Source organism: Camarhynchus parvulus, chromosome 4A (assembly GCF_901933205.1).
Source record: "Camarhynchus parvulus chromosome 4A, STF_HiC, whole genome shotgun sequence".
NCBI classification, from domain to species: Eukaryota; Metazoa; Chordata; class Aves; order Passeriformes; family Thraupidae; genus Camarhynchus; species Camarhynchus parvulus.
The window spans coordinates 16,100,867-16,117,603 of NC_044600.1; positions in this window are offsets into that span (position 1 = coordinate 16,100,867).

The window sequence follows — 16,737 nt, forward strand, 5'->3', positions numbered from 1 at the left end:
CCCCGCCTTCCTCCTCCTCCTCCTCCCCGCGCCCCGGAGGAGGGTTTACCCACCCGCTTTGTGCCGAGCCGCCCGCCCCGCAGCGCAGGCAGCGGGGGTGGCTCGCTGGCTCTTGCCCCGCTTCGGGGCCACCTCCCCGAGCGATGGATGCTCCGGGCTCCTCCGCCCAGCCCCGGCCTCAGAGCACCGCCATCCTTTCGGCGCCGGAGGATGAGCAGAGCGGGGCTGGCTGCTCCCTACCTGTTGAAGGGGGCAGCTCCTCGAGGCGCTGATGCTCCTGCCGGGAGGTTCGCAGCACCCCAAGCTGCCTCCACCACTCTGCCAGGCCTGGCCGGGTCTCCCGCCGGGGCAGGGAAGTTTGGCCCACGAGTTGGGATTGCCGAGGTTATATCGCAATAAAACGACAGGCAGAGGGGGAAAACTCGGGGAAGGGGAGAGGAGGAAGAGAGGTTAAAATGCAGAGAGGAGCAGGCACCGAAGGCAAGGGCAGAAGCGGTGTGGAAATGCAGGGAGGCCGGAGGAAGGGCTGGCCACAGCCGGCTGGGCTCGGGGAGGTTTTGCAGAGACACACGGCAGCGAAGCTGGGAAGGCGAAAGCTGACAGTGAGGCACACTCAAAATATATTGTCCCTGCAGAGCTCTCCCTGCTCAGCACGCACCGCAAGGCTCAGCCGCAGCTGACTCCGAGGTACAGAACCTGCCCTCCAGCACCGGGGCTGTGGGGTGGGCCATGGAGCATCGCTGCAGGCGCTGCTGACCACCCCAGAGCTCCCCTGGAAAATACTCTTGGTTCTGAATACTTAAAATAACACGGAAACATACTTCAGGACAAGGGCCCTCAAGGCATGGGTGATTAAATCCAATTTAACTGTCAGTTCTCTGCATTGAGGTATTAGAAAATGACCCAGTTCTTGCTTCCAGGAGGAAGTTAGGGGCAATCACGGTTCTACCTCGTCCCTGCAGAACACAGCCATCCTGACTTTGGTGAGAGAGGAATATTTATCATGACATTCCTGGACAGTAAGAAGAGAACCTCATCTCTCTTTCAAAGCCAAATTTCATCTCCCTGTGGATTGAGGATGGTGTTTACTAATCCATGTATCCAGATGTATCTGTAAGCAGCAGGTTAAATGCCAGTAGAGTTCTGCTTTCCTCTGCTGGGCAGGGTCCACAGACAAGACCTGAGGAGCTCACAAGATCTGAAGACCAACATCTCGAACAAAAACTGTTCACTGCCCTCACAATCAAATCTGCCATATTTTAGACCAGAGCATCTTTACTGTTACTGCAATGCTTGGCTCACTTACAGGAACTCTGAACCACCACAAACCCTAATCAAGATAAGTTTCTCCAGCCCTCAACATCACATCCAACCCCAGACAATGGAGATTAAATACTCACAGGACAATTTTGCAGTAGCAGCAAGACCTTCAAGTTGTTATTTTCTGTCCTCTGAAAAATATTTTGCCTCAGCAGCAGAGACCTAAGTTGAGAGATCTTGTGTGGACAGCCAACATTTTAATTGTCCTCAGGCTGTTCACACATGAATGACAGCACCCAGTACATGGTGCAGGGCTGTTGCCATTTAAAAAAAACCTCTGTTTCTGCATTGAGTTCCTCCTGCCATAACATAAAGCATCACTCAAGAAGACAGCTGTGTGTGCACGCCGGCAGAGGAGCTTTTTGCTGGTCTCCAAAACTAGGACAAATCATAGGATCATAGGAAAACTTGAACTGGAAGAGATTTCAGGACACCACCTGCTAATCCAGTATCCTACTCAGGACATGGTCAGCTAAGGAAGAGCCCTGGGAGCAACACAATTTGGCCATAGTTCTTCCCACGGAATTCCTGCTCACATCCACATTTCCTCCAAGCCACCTCTTCTGTTCCTCATTTATAGGCCTGTGAACAAAAGAGTGTTGGCAAGGGAACAGGGAAGAGCCCAGAGGGACTCCCAAGGCACAGCCATTCCCTTAGCTAAGAGCCCCAGGGGTCTGGCCCACCATCTTCCCCCTGGGAGGGAGTGCTCCACTGGAGAATACACCAGGATGACCATGCCCAGACAGGGGACATGGCCTGCTCAAGGACACTGATGACCCTGAGGCTGAGAGCAGAAATTCTCCTCATACTTGTTCTTCCTCTTTTCCAAACTGATTCAGCTGCTGGCATGAGCTGCCTTGGATTTGAGAAGAGGCATGAAACAGAATCAGTGAGACAGGCATATCCGGAGACAGAAGTGACTCAGGATTTTAAATGGCTCGTATTGAAGAACATTCCAAGATTTACACATTTAAGTACTGCTAACAACAGTCAGAGGCAATGAAAACCATGCTTCTCTAGAGGCCTCTTCTTCCACAATCAACAGTCACACCCAGTTCCCCAGGAGCAACATCTCTTACACTGCCCTGAGATGCCTTCACCAAACACTGCCTCCCCACTCAGAGGTCTCTGACACTGCCAGCAGCCTGAGTGAGTCTTGGGTGTATGGCCCTTCACTGGAATGTCAGGACCCAGGACACACCTCTGGCTGTCCAGGACACCAGGACCCCTGCTAGGGGTCTCAGAGACCCTGTCACAGAGCCCAAGACACCTGTGGTTTTGATTATGACCCATGGAGCAAATTACCAACCTTAGATGAAGATCAGCAAGTCACAACAGTTTAGGTAGAATAATAGTGAAATTATCACGGGCTGGAAAAGAAGATTTTGGGGTTTTTGGTATGGGGGTTCAGGAGGAAAGATGGAGGGAACTGGGTGTGTCCAGCCTTTCTCCTTCTTCTTCTTGGCCTCCATCTTCTGCTGTGATGTTGGCACTTGGGGATTGGTTTAGAATAGAGGTGCACTGTCTAACATGGGTGATAGGTATTGGAAAGTAAAAGTAAATATGATATACGTGATTTGTAGTATAAAAGACGACGCAGCCTTGGGAGCGGGCGGAGAGTGCCTGGAACTGTCTTGCTGAGCTGACCTCGGCAGGGCAGGAGAAAATTTTTTATAGATAAGATAAAATAAACAACCTTGAGACCGAGAAATGAAGAGCCCTGACTCCTTCTTCAAGCGCCGGGCTGGGAAAAGAGACTTTTGAACTTTTCTCGGGGTCACTCTGACCAGCTAGAGATCCCGACACTGGAAGAGCTTTTCCAAGCTCGAAAAATCAAGTTGAATCCCTCCCCTTGTAGCCACAGCACAGGTTCTTACAAAGGTGGGGAAGAGAATAACTGGAGTCAGACAGAAGAGAGAGCACCACAAGAACACTGAGCTGTTGAGAGCAGAGCAGGAGGTGCAGCACCTAAGAAAGGTACTGCTCCCAAATTAGGAGGTCTGTGGATGTACATTCTGTAACCCCTTCTGCCCCTCCAGATGTGCTGATCCACACCATAATCAGCTCATGCAAGTCCTTGGCAGAGCAGGCACCTGTGCACCACAGCAAGGTCTGCTTCCAGCTGCCAAGCCATTAATCAAAATATCCACCAGTCAAAGCCCTCCTGGAGTAAAGAGGTGGTGCCAGAGAGCCCAAAAATCTTCGTGCCCCTCCTGATTTGCTCACCCCACCTGTTAGCCCTGCAGAGACACCAAGGGAGGCTATGGAAATCTTCCTTTATCCCAGCCAGTGCTGAAAACCAACTGACCCATAAGAGAAGAGAGTGCTCCCACCATCTGGACAGTGCATGATGATGGAATTAAAAACATAAGGGCTATCCAGCAGTAGCACAGGAGGGGTTTGGACAACAGGGGATGCTGTCAGGATGGAAGGAAGAGGTTTTGGCCAGGGAAGCAGGCATTAGGTAGCTTAAGAAGTCCAATTTTAGACAACCTTTTCTCGGGGGGGTATGGGTAGTGTTATCAATATCTGGTTGTAATTGCTTTGATCTCTGCTCTATTCAGAAGTAAAGGTAACCCTCCATTAAGAGTATCAGTCTCTGTGGATACATTCATCAATTTAAGAGACGTAAAAACATCTTGTGAAACCTGTAAGCAATTATCTTTTAATACATCTCTCCATCATAAGGCTTTTAATTTCTTTTTTAAACTATCTAACCTCCCTATCTCTGCCTTTACCTGCTGGAACACCTCCCTGAACTCTGGCACAGTCCAGGAGCTCATGGCTTTGAGGCAAAACCTTTCTTATGGTGATCAAGGTTAAAATGTGGCTGTCACCATATTATTGAAGAGTAATCTCTCAAAATGGAAGTACAGCAGCCTGGGAATACCTTGCTAATAATTAACAAAGCCTTTCCCTCCCATCAACCTGCTCAACAAGCCAGAATAAAAGTCTGCTTGCTTTTAGGTCCATGCTGCAATGCCCTTGAACAGAATGGAATTGCAGACTTGAGCCCTTCAGCAGCCAAGCAGGAGGGTCCATTCTGCAGGTGCAGGCTGGAGGAAGAGTTTAGGGATGTGCAGCAAACCTCCAGGACACACAGCTCTTGGGGGCAAGTCCAGGCCATCCCCATTCCTCCCACCCTCCACCCAAATCAGCATCCAGGGAAGCTGCAGCTCTTTGCAGGGAAGGGCTGAGCCAGGGCAGAGCTGACCTTGCCCAGGCTGAAAGGCAGGAGGGCAGTGCTGGGAGGGACAAGTTCCAGTAACACCTCCCCCAGGGCTACTGGGAGGCGCAGAGCCCTCCAAGGACCAAAGATGCTCGGCACAGGGAGGCCAGGGCAGTTACAAATGTCCTGCTGGGGTTCAGGCACTCGCCCTGGCATGTGGAGAAAACAGGACCCAGTGCTGGGCACAGCGGAGTCCTTTGTGCCAGTCCTGTGTGAGGGGGTCCCTGCAAGCTGCCATCCACTTTGGAGCCCCCTCCTGCTGCCAGGGAAAGCAGCCAGCCTGCACAGAACAAAGACACTCTGCCTTTCCCGGGAAGCTGCTGGTCCCTCACCGCCGAGGAGTACCATGATGATGTCCTGCTTCCCAAAGAGCTGGGACACCAGGGCTCTTTTCTCCCATTCCCTTCTACTCTCAAAGCACCCAGGGACAGCTTGACAGCCTTACAGACCAAACTCCTGTCCCGCTCTCCTGGTGTCACCTTTTCTCTCTCCATCCCCACGTGGCAGCTGCCCCTTCTCCCCACCCGCCCGCTCTTTGCAACCGGAGCAGCGTCAGAGCCGGCTGCCGCGGTGCTTTATTAGCCCATCTCCATGGCAACTCGCCTCCGGCTCCACTCGGAGAGACCCCCGGCTCCTCCTGCCATAAATCAGCCGCCCTCCTTCCTCCCCGGGCAGCCACGGGGTCACGGCTCGCCCGGGCTGTGCCAGCCTCCCAGCCGGGGCTGCTCTCTGCCATCTGTGGCACCACGTTCTCGCCCCTCAAGCTCAGCCTAATATCCATCCAAAGAGGCAGCATCCAAAAGCTGCTGGTTTGGAGCCGCCCGTACGAACCAGCGCAGAGCTGGGGCTCTCCTTTGGGCAGGAGCAGAGTCCCCCACCGTGGCACTGGGCTGAGGGAGGAAGGCACTGCGTCCTTCCTCTTGGGAAGGCAGTGCTGCCCCTCCACGTCCATGGTGAAGCCCTCAAAGCCTGCCCCGAGGGGACAAAAGCCACCTAAAATGCTGTACTGTCCCAAAAGCTCTTTTAGCCCAGCACAGCTCAAAGCAGGTGACAACAATCTGCTGGTCCCCACAAGAACAGACTTTTCCCACACACTTTTTCCTCATAGCAAGGGGCTAAAGGACATGTTCCTTTCACCCTCTCAAACACACAGCAAAACCTGTTCTTGCTGCTGTAACTCCCCCTCTAAACCTCAGAAAATGGAGAGAGCTTTTGCTTTGCATCCCACGTGTTATGCAGATTGTCACTTCATCCATAGATTCCACGCACCTGATAATGCTGGGACTAAATCCTGACAAGACAAATACGAAGGTGGCTCCTGCCACCAGAAGTTCAGGTAACTGAAGAAGCAGCCTGGTAAATTAAAAGAGAAAAAATGATCATTTTCAGAAGCAGCTGGGGCACTGCAGGGCTGTGCTGGTGGGAAAGTGATGGGCTTAAGGCACAGCCATCCAGTGGCTCACTCACAATCCACAACCAAACGTGCGCTAATGGAAAAGATATTTTTTTTCCTCACCTTTCCATATTCCCTGAGAGGAACTGATCAATGTATCTACTGATATATAATCCCAAGGGATGCTTGCAGTGTTTCTACACAAGACCACAATCTTTGTTGCCTTAGTTGAGGGTTCCAGTGTGTCTGAGGGTTTACCAATAGCTTAGACATGCCCAAGGAAACCCAGCCATGACCATCAGGATGGCTGTAAATCTTCATTTCACACAGATGGTCAACATGCCTACCCAGACAACACCTCACAGAGCTAAAAATCCCTTCCTGCAAGGCACTGCAGAGCTCAAGGGCTGTGTCTAGGCAGATCCTGGTAAAGCAGAGAGCTGGAGTCTTGTTTCTATGACAAAACGTGCCATCCAAATCTCCAGAAGCCAGGTCCAACTCCATGCAGAAGTACCAGAGCTCTTTTAGCAGGGGGAGCTGTCTCGAAATTCAAAAGCTATGTGCTGGCAGTGGAACAAATTCATAAAAGCTAATGAGCCTGAAAGAGACTGTATTTGTCCTGCAGTCCCTTGGCAAGAGCAAAAATAAACCTGGAGAGAAAGACCTGTTCACATACTCCCTGTTTTCTGTTCTGCAGCTACAACAGCAGCAGCAGTTCAAAGATCCCCCTGTGGAGTCATAAGGTTTTCGATGCCTCAGCATTTCTATTTCTAACGTTGCACATGCTTGTCAACTCCAAATATTGTGAAACAATTTAGATACCTAACACCTAAATCAAGTGCTTACGAAGGCTGGCTTTGAGAGTCCCTGTTTGTGCTTGTTTTTTTCTGATCCAGGGTCCTTCTGAGTTTTTCTCTGCACCCACAAAGCTGTGAACTCAATTTTTATTCAGAAGGAATCGGGTGGCAGGGAGCCAAAACCTAGAACTTGAAACAGGGCCAGATATCAGGAGGTTCACACTAAAAATTGCTGGGGTTGACAACGGCAGCTGAAGCGTTTGGAAAATGCCCTCTGTTCATGTTTCATGCAATATGTGATAGCAGGTCTTCGTTCCAAACACTCTCCTCAGCTCTCTTTGGCAACTCAGAGGAGACCCTGGTCTCATCACAGCTTGATAAACTGAGCTCAGTTTACATCAGCAGCCTTCTGGCACCAAGATGCTGCTGAGCTTTGGGTGCAAAGGCCTTTAGGAGAGTAAATCCCCAGGGAAGAGTGAACTCTGGTGCACTCAGGACCTGCCACACCTGGACTCTGAGTGTATTTCTCTCAAAACAGCCATCTCAGGCTCCTCTCCATCAAGCAGGAGAGTCAGTGTGGTTGTGGACAGAGCCTGTCAGCAGCAGAGCAGAAGATTCCAAAAGACCTCAGCTGAACCTGCTCCTGTAACAAGAGCTCTAAATGTCACCATGCTGCCTGTGCCACAGTCCCTAGAAGAGTTCAGATATTGTCACATTTGGTGAAGTTTACAGGGAGCACAGGAAGGCTGAGGCAAAGCCCAACAGTGAATTAGCTGAAGAAAACTGCAGAGACCCAGGTAAGAAGAGCTCGTCATGATGTCAAGGTGCCTGCAAGGGCCAGGCCACTCCAAGCCCTGGCTGCTGGAGCCACCCTCATGGAAGCTGAGGCTGACCCAGCAGCTCAGTGGTTAATGAAAGGAGGAACTTCTTGATGCCTGAGATGGCTACCTAGAGCAGAGGCTCTAGAGTTAAAATAAAAAAGTGGGTATTTATTAAAGGTCTTTAACAGGCACACCTTGGGCAGTGCAGGAGTCTGGCAGAGGCTACACCCAAGATGGTCACAAGTTTTTTTGGGCTGGTACAAGTTTGGTCTATTAGCACATCAGAGGTTCATTCCCCAATTACAGCATCAGGTAAGGAAGTCACATTCCCTCAGTTTGCTTCCCCCTAATTTACAAAAATAAATTGTTTGTATTTTTTGGGGCTGTGATGGTGTCCTTGGCTCTCAGGCCTGGAAGGGTTGTTCTGTCTGAGCAAACTGAAGAGAACTTCCCAACACTCTGGATGGAGTTCAGAGCTTCACACTAATGCAGTGCAGGATCTGAAAAACAGAAAAGCTAAAGCTTAAGGCATCATTCTCAGAATTATGTGTGTTAGCCTTGTCCTGGCAGAAAGGCACAACAAAAGGAGCAGCTCAGAGCCCCAGGACTCTCCTGTCACACACACATAGCTCCTCATGCTGCACAGCTGGTGCTGGGGGACTGGCTTAGCCACCAGTGCAGCTCCTAGCCTTCCCTCACTTCCCCAAGGCTGGTGGAGACCCCCAGTCCCTGGAACACACTCAGTCCTGTGCATTGCACACCCCAGCAGCAGTTTGCTGCCAGAACTGGGCCAGCACCGAGGCAGGCACCAGGCTGTGGGTGCCAGGGCAGGCTGTGGGAGCTCCTCCCTGGCACAGCGCTTGGGAGGCTCCAGCTGGAGCTGTGACTGCACGTGTACAGCTGATCCTCAGCCTCTGCCAGGGCCTGCCTGCTTCAGGAGGGGCTGCTTGGTGTAAACAGGTCACAGACAAACAGCCAGGGGAGTTGTGCTTTTGGTGACAGGAAGGAGGAGCAGAACAGCTCTGCACGGGAGGAAGCGCCGCAGGGCACGGGCACAGGCAGATGTTCTGCTGCTCCCAGTGCCTGGCACTGGGACATGGAGCCTCTGGAAATGCAGCCTGCCTCAGCCAAGCAGGGAAACACAGACCCAGGGACACTCAAAATGAGAAAAGAGATGCTGCAATTTCCCCCAAACCAGCAATACTCACAGCAGGCCAAGCTGTGTGGTCCAGAACAGCCCTACACAGCAGGGAGCCATGAAGCTGTTTGGCCTGTGTGGTTTCCACTCCACATCCCAAAACCCACCAGCATTCAGTACTGGGAAACTTAAAGCAGCAACTTCTCCTCTGTCTTCTCCCTCCCCCAGCAGCTGAAAGCAGTTTGGATAAGACAACATTGGTCAAAAGCTACCAAATATTCAGGTTAGCTGTTCCCTTCCTATGGGCTGCTGGGCTGTTCTGGTGACTCCACAGCAGCAGGCAGAGTGAGCAGGGGTCCTGGCTCTGAGTGAGCCCCAGTGCTGACAGAACCCACCTGCATTCAAGCAGCCATCAACAAAGAGTGTGTTAAAGCTCTGCACTACAAAAATATAAGAACTTTATGACTCCCTCCCCATTAACAGGCTAACCTATATTTAAATAGGAGAATTAATGCTAGAATGAATAACCAGGGTCCTCCCTCTATGACACAAGCTTACATCTGTATATTATTAACAAATCACCAATATATGACAAATCAAACAAGCAGAGTATTACATATCTTGTTAACCTGACAGAGGAGTGCCCATTAAGAAAGATTATGCAGAATTCACCTGCATTCACCTGCTGGACTTGGGCCCAGCAATGTAGAGAGCACCAGGTTGGAGCATCTGAGCTCCAAACTTTGCAGGATTCACCAGAGTGAGCTTTACTTTGTTCCAGCTGATAGAAGAGGAGAGGATAATAATGGGCAGGATCCTTTCTGCTTCCCCCAGTCCAGCCAGCCCCACCATTAGGGAGGAGAGCTCCTCCTGTCTGGGAGCCAATGCACACACCACCCTCTTGATTTGTAATTAGTGGAATAAGAATGCTCAGTCAGCTGGGAAATCTGCCTGAGTAAATGACATCCTCAAGTGCTTTCTAATCCAAGGAAGGCAGGCTCTCACTTCATTGAGCTAATGGGCTGCAGTGGGGGGCACCAGAATTTCTCCTGTGGACCCACATGCACCCAGGAACATTTCTGTAGCTAATTCTCCATGCCAGCAGCCCCAGCTGGGCACCTGGGAGTAGCTGCTAGGTCCTGCCAAGAGTTTGTGTCAGTAATTAATCTGCCTCAGCCTCACAGCACTTGCTCCTCCTCAAGGCACAAACTGTTTAAGGAGAGGCCCAGGCAGAAAGGACTCGTGGGTCAGGGGATTTGGGAGCTCCAGAAAGCCCAGAGGCAGGTTCAAGGGCAGCTGCAGAGCTATTTCTGTGGGACAGGACTTGAGGAGTGAGAGAACAGAGAGTCAAGGCAGGGGCTGCACAGCACCTGGCAAGCCACACACTGGAATATTAACTAAAATAACCCTCTGCCTCATCTCTTTTAAATTCAGGTGCACAGGGGAATCCATCAAGGTAATTTATGGTGTGTAGCTCCTGAAATGCCAATCAAAGGAAGCCCAGAGTAACAAGTGTGTTAAAAGGGACCTCATTGATCACTATCTCCACAAACACAGCCTTAATTCCTTCAATCCTGGTTAATCAGGCTACTTTGTTGCTTTTCTCACACAAAAGATCAGTGGGAAGCATTAGGCATTAGCTATGCAACCCCCAGAAAGCTTCCCAGGTCTGGAGGAGGTGATGGTGGTGGTTGGTGGTGTGGAACATCTCCAAGGTCCTCAAAGGGCCCCAGACAGAGCTTGTCAGTAGGACAGGGGTTTTTCTTCTCTTCCATAAGTGGAAATTTCTCCACGCACAAACCGCCAAGATTTGATGCAAACCTGACAATTAGCAGATGCAGAGATGATAATTAGGAAGGCAGAGAGAAAAGAAAGAGCTCTGCTGAATTCCAGGAGCCCACAGCCCTGTTCCACAGGGGGAGCAGGCTCACGTGTTCTGCCAGCAGCAGCAGCAGAAGGGACCTTGCTCTGTGGATCTGCAAATCTGGATCCATCCAACGTGTCAGGAGCTGGGGCAGGGAAAGAACCACCCCAGCCCCTTCTCCTTCCACCTTCTCTTTAACAACACAAGCTGGCTTTCCCTAGGTCTTTCATGAGGTATTTTTGCTCTTTATTTGCCAAGGAAGCCCCTCTGACCTTTTTGCATGGGCTGATGTGCTGCTGCATTGCTGTGAGCTGTAACATGCTGGAAAGGGTTGGGATAGCAGGAGGTAATGCACAGATCAGGGCTAGATCTGCTCTTATTAAATATAATAATTACCGATCTAGAAGAGGGAATAAGCAGCACATTAATTAAGTTTGAAGAGGATCTGAAACAGAGGAGCTGCCAACAACAAAATTGAAAAAAATTATATAAAGAGGAGGGGAAAAAAAATCAAGTGGGAAGAAAGCAGAACCTGTGAGAAGAAAAGACACTGAAGAGAAGCTGTGGGGGAAGGAGGAGGTTTGGCTCTACTTTACCCCAACAGCCCCAGAAGTCCTTTGATTATTTCTACATTTTTCCACAGAACCAAAGCAACCCCTAGGCAGAAAAGGCTTTGGCAGGAAGAGAAGCCCTCCCATGTTTTTACTTCAACACCGTTAGGAAGGAATGGTGGAAGCTTTGTCCCCATAGGAGGAAGCTTTTACCAAAGGGCCATTTTGTCAACCTGCAAAGATTCATCCAAATTCAAGCTTTTTTTCTGCAGGGCATGGCACTAAAGTTCAGCAAGGCAGCCCTGCATTCAGCCCAACACAATATAAACACAAAATTTTACCCCTTGTTGGTTTTTTGAGGGTGTGAGGTTTAGTAAAGCAGTCTCAGGATGCCAAAGAAGGCAGGGAGGGGCATCCTACAGTGTGACCGTGTTCACAGGGGTCTCAGGTTGAGGGAAGAGACGAGGATCTGACTCCATGTTTCAGAAGGCTTGATTTATTATTTTATGATATATATTACATTAAAACTATACTAAAATAATAGAAGAAAGGATTTCATCAGAAGGCTAGCTAAGAATAGAATAGGAAAGAAGAATAACAAAGGCTTGTGTCTCAGACTCTCTGTCTGAGCCAGCTGACTGTGATTGGCCATTAATTAGAAACAACCACATGAGACCAATCACAGATGCACCTGTTGCATTCCACAGCAGCAGATAACCATTGTTTACATTTTGTTCCTGAGGCCTCTCAGCTTCTCAGGAGGAAAAATCCTAAGGAAAGGCTTTTTCATAAAAGATGTCTGTGACACTAGAGGAAAGCTTTTGCTGAGCAGAAGGGCAGCCTGGTGAGACTACAACTTCTCCAGGACTCAGAAAGTCCAAGTGATCACCCTCAGACAGGCACAGACTCGCACTCCTCAATCAAACTGCAAAATAAAGGGGCAAAAACTCCCTTTCCCTGCCCTGCCAGTGGCAGCATTTCCAGCTTCCCTGTGGCTGCCTTAAAGCAGCTCCACACTATGCACTCCAGTGCAGAACACTGTTGAGGATTATATCTACATCCAAAGGTGATGTTTCAGCTGGCCTGCCCTGGGATTGCCAGTAGAATGACATCACCACTAATTAATCAGCCTCTGTACAGACATTTCTCAAATCCCCTGGATTCAAAGCACAGCAATTAGTCACATATTGCAGCGGGAATTGCCAACTTCCTTTCCACTTGCACTGCTCTCCATCCCTCGCTGACATCCCAGCTCTGGGGCTGTGCTGCCGAGCCAACCCCAGCATCGATCCACGAGGAGAAGGATCACATGGCATTGCCTGGAGTCCATGTCATTATCCCTGATGGAGTGTTGGCCAACACCACGATTAACAGGAGCAGAAATGCCAGGGACAAAGGAACATACATTTCCCCTACTGCTGCAGGGAGCTGGGCTGCGCTCAGCCCTGGAGCAACCCTTCAAAAAGCACACACTGAACACCCACAGTGGGAGTAAATCTGAATACACTCAGTGTCCAGGGAGGTCCTGAGTGCAGAGCTCCCTCTTCCTTTAGGATTTATCCTCCAGCACCTTTGTGCCAGGAGGCTGCTGCTGTTTGGGGGCAGCTGTAACTGAGCTCAGCTTCTCCAGCTGTGGTGAGAGCAGGTTCTCCTTGGAGTTGGCACAGAAAGCTGAGGAAGGTATTTGGAGGGGTGGGAAGACCTGGAATAATTGGAAAGGACAAGAAGGAGTTCAGTGGCTGACAGCTCTACCTGTGAGCACAGGGATTTTGGGATTGGTGGGAGAGGTAGGAACAGCTCAGACAAAGCTACACTGGTCAAATGCTGGGCTGAAAACACAGGATTTTGGGTCAGAAAGAGCAGCCAGAGCATGTAGGGAGGGGACCAGAGCCCATAAACACTGCGATGGCCACAAGTGTCTGCTGCCAGCAGCCTGTGAAGCCTCTCCAGAAGCAATATCCACAAGGTCAGGGAGTCAAGCACTGCAATCAGGAGTGCCAGCATTCAGAGCAGCCCCCGTGCCCTCACACACAGACAGAAGAGCAGCAAATTACCAGAGTGTTTAATTACAGAACCCCTTACCCCCCCCTCCAGCACCTCCAGCTCCTGCAGCCAGCCAGATGTGTGTCCCAGATGGAATTAGCACAATGCAGGAGCAGCAGTTCCTGTTTACAGGGAGCTGCTATTTGTAGCTGATAAGCAGGGACAAACAGCAGACAGCCATGAGGCTGCAGGAAAACAGGGGATGCTCCTTTGCGAGGGCACAGTGTGGGAGCAGGTGCTGCCTCTGGCTCTTGCAGAAGGATTTGACCCCAAGTTTCCATAGGGAGCCACTTGCTTTGGTTCCCAGAGGTGTAAGAGACATCCTGGGTCTGACCTACAGGTGTGCCAGGCTGCCCTTACTCTTCCTCAGGGGCAGCTGCCCTGCAGAGAACCCTCTGGTGTCACTGGCACATTTTCTGAAAAATCCTCTTTGCCCAGGATTTTCTCCTGGGAAGCTGAGAAGCCTCAGAGAAAAAGGAAAACAATGTTATCTCATTTGCTTCTTCTGTGTTTGCTGCTCTGGAATGTGGTCTGGAGATTGTTTATCCAACATGTGAATTGTTTTAACTTAATGGCCAATTACCATCAGCTGTGTCAGGACTCTGAGGAGTCACAAGTTTTTATTATTCTTTCTTGTTAAGCCGTCTGACTGTATCCTTTCTCTTTCTTTTGTATAGATATAGTATAATATAATATAATATAATATAATATAATATAATATAATATAATATAATATAATATAATATAATATAATATAATATAATATAATATAATATAATATAATATAATATAATATAATATAATATAATATAATATAATATAATATAAATCAGCCTTCTGAGAACATGGAGTCAGACTCCTCACCTCTCACCTCGTCCTGGGGACCCTCACAAACTCAACACTCTGGGATTAAGTATTCCAAAATTATGACACCAGAGATCTCCAGCTTGACAGCCAAAAGCATCCAGCGCTCTCCTGCTTGAAGCTCTGCATGTCAATTCTCACAAATTTAAAGAGAGGCTAAAAATAACCTGTCTTCCAGTAGTGGTGGTGTGAAATTAAATTCATTACCATGTGTGAAGCACTCTAATACAATGGTGATGAGTACTACCGAGCACAGGAGCAGATTGTACAATAGGGAAGAGAAAAAAGCCCTAAAAGCCACATTGAATGTGAGTGTTCAGGGAGGCAGAGGTGCTGGGGAGAGGAGCAGTGGGGGTCACATAATTGGGCTGTATTGATGGATATGCACAGCCAGGGGTGGGGTAAGGTAAGAGAGGCAGATTCAATTTTCATCTCCCTGAACTTCAGGCTTCACTGCTAAAACGTTTCAGTAACATCAGGATGCACAGCAGAGAAAAGACTTGGCAAAGAGCAGAAAGATAAAAATTAAGGTAGGAAAAAATACCCCCCAACCAAATAAAAAAAGCACAAACAACAGAAACACCACAGAAAAACAACAGCAAAATACCAAACAAGAACACAAGCACCACAAAAGATAACTTTTAGGCCAAAAAGAATGAAATCAAGGTAGAGAATACCAGGTTTGCAAAAAAGCTCAGCTGCTGACAAGGAAGCACAACTTCTTAAAAAGGCTGATCAAAGAGCCAGAACTTCATTTACTCTGAACCCCTGGCTGTAAAATAAAAGATATCCTGAGTGTAGAGGTCAGGGGAGAGGAACAGTGGGCGCAGGTATGAAAGCAGGGCTGACATCCATAAAGTTCTGTGAAAGCAGACTGCAAACATCCTCAAAACCATGAAGAGCACCTCCAGGAAGCTCTGCTAAGCCCTCCTACAGCTGCCACACCAATGAGGACACACCACGGGCTCTGGGGAGGAATTTCAGCCATCTGATGCCTTTGCCTGGCTCGGGATTCGCAGCTGCGGCTGGAGCCTGGCAGAGCAGCAGCCAGCTGTCCTTGGCCTCCAGCCCACAGCAAACACATCTGGAACAGCTGGGGATGGCCAAGTGCTGCTGGCCAGGAGAGGATTCCTCATGTGGATGTAATGCTCTGCATTCCATGTGATGTTTTGGATGGGGAGTGTGGAGCAGCCGCACGTGTGGTCAGGGAGCAGCATTTGGGTGGCCTCTGCTCTGGACATGGCACTTTGTGCCCATGGAGCACAGCAAAGGCTCCCTGGGCCACCTGCAGGTCTTGGTTTCCTCAGGGAATTCAGCCCTTCCCACCTGAGGCTCCTGCAGACAGATTGCTTTCCATCCCAACCATCCTCAGGTAGTTTGGTTTGATTCTTTATGCCCCATCTCCAGGGCACCTTGCCCCAGACACCTTTGTGTTCCAGTATTTCGTCTCCTGTTCCACTGGATTTTTTTACCTTTCCTCTAAAAAAAGAAAAAAACCCCAACAATTTTTACTTTAAAAATGTGAAATGAAACTTTTGAAAAATCCACTTTTTTTTTCTGTAAGGTTTTATGTATCCACTCAAGGCTCTCCACAAGACCAGCAATAAAAAAGATGAATTTTTCAGAGGAAACAGAACAATCTCTTTCAGCTCTTTTCTCCTTTTTATCCTTCTATTTTCACCTGAGTGACAAAGAAGTCAGAATATTTGAGCAAGTAGTTACTGCTTCAGTCCCTTTCTTCACTCCCATTTTACCAGCCTGAAAAGCAATGAGGGGTTTTTATCACTTTGAGGGAGGTGGAAAGGCCTGGTAAGTTTTCACATTAGAAGGTTAAAAAAATAAACCAGAACAAAAAAAGCTTTGTCATGTGAAAATGGATGAGAAACCACCCATTTGAACCAGGTTCAACTCTTCTGCTGAGACATCCCTCTTGGGAAATATAAAAAAAAAAAAAAAAAGAGAGAGGAAGGGGGTTTAACTTGCTAACTTGCTGTTAAAGATACCTTTTTGAACCTGGGCTGATAATAGGAACCAGTCTGCAAAGTAAAACTGCAAAGCAAACCTCAGAGCGCCTGCAGCCAGGCAGTGCTGAGCATGAACTGGTGCAGAACAGGGCCCAGCCTGGCCCTGGCTGTGAGAAGGGGTCTGAGGAGCACCCTAAATCCATGAGGTGTTTTACAGGGGGATTGCACCCCTGGGAAGGCACTCAGGTGCTGGGAGGTGACAGTTCTTGCTGCTGTGACATCTTTTGGTGAGACCCACCTGCAGAGCTGCCCTCAGCTCTGGGATCCCAGCAAAGGAAAAACCTGGAGCTGCTGGAACCAGTCCAGAGCAGGCACCAGGGGGATCAGAGGGATGGAGCAGCTCTGCTGGGAGGAAAGGCTGGGATTGTTCAGCCTGGAGAGGAGAAGCTTTGGGGTAACCTCATTGTAGCCTTGCAGTGCCTGAATGAGCCACAGGAAACATAAAGAGAGAACTTCCAAGGGATGGAGTGACAGGACAAGGGGGAATGGATTCAAACTGTCAGAGAGCAGGTTTAGATTGGATCTTAGGAAAATATTCTTTATTATGAGGGTGGGGAGGCACCAGAACAGGTTGCCCAGAGAAGCTGTGGCTGCTCCATCCCTGCAAGTGTTCAAGGTTGCACGAGGCTGGGAGCAAGCTGGGATAGTGGAAGGTGTCCCTGCCCATAGCAGGGGGCTGGAATGAGATGACCT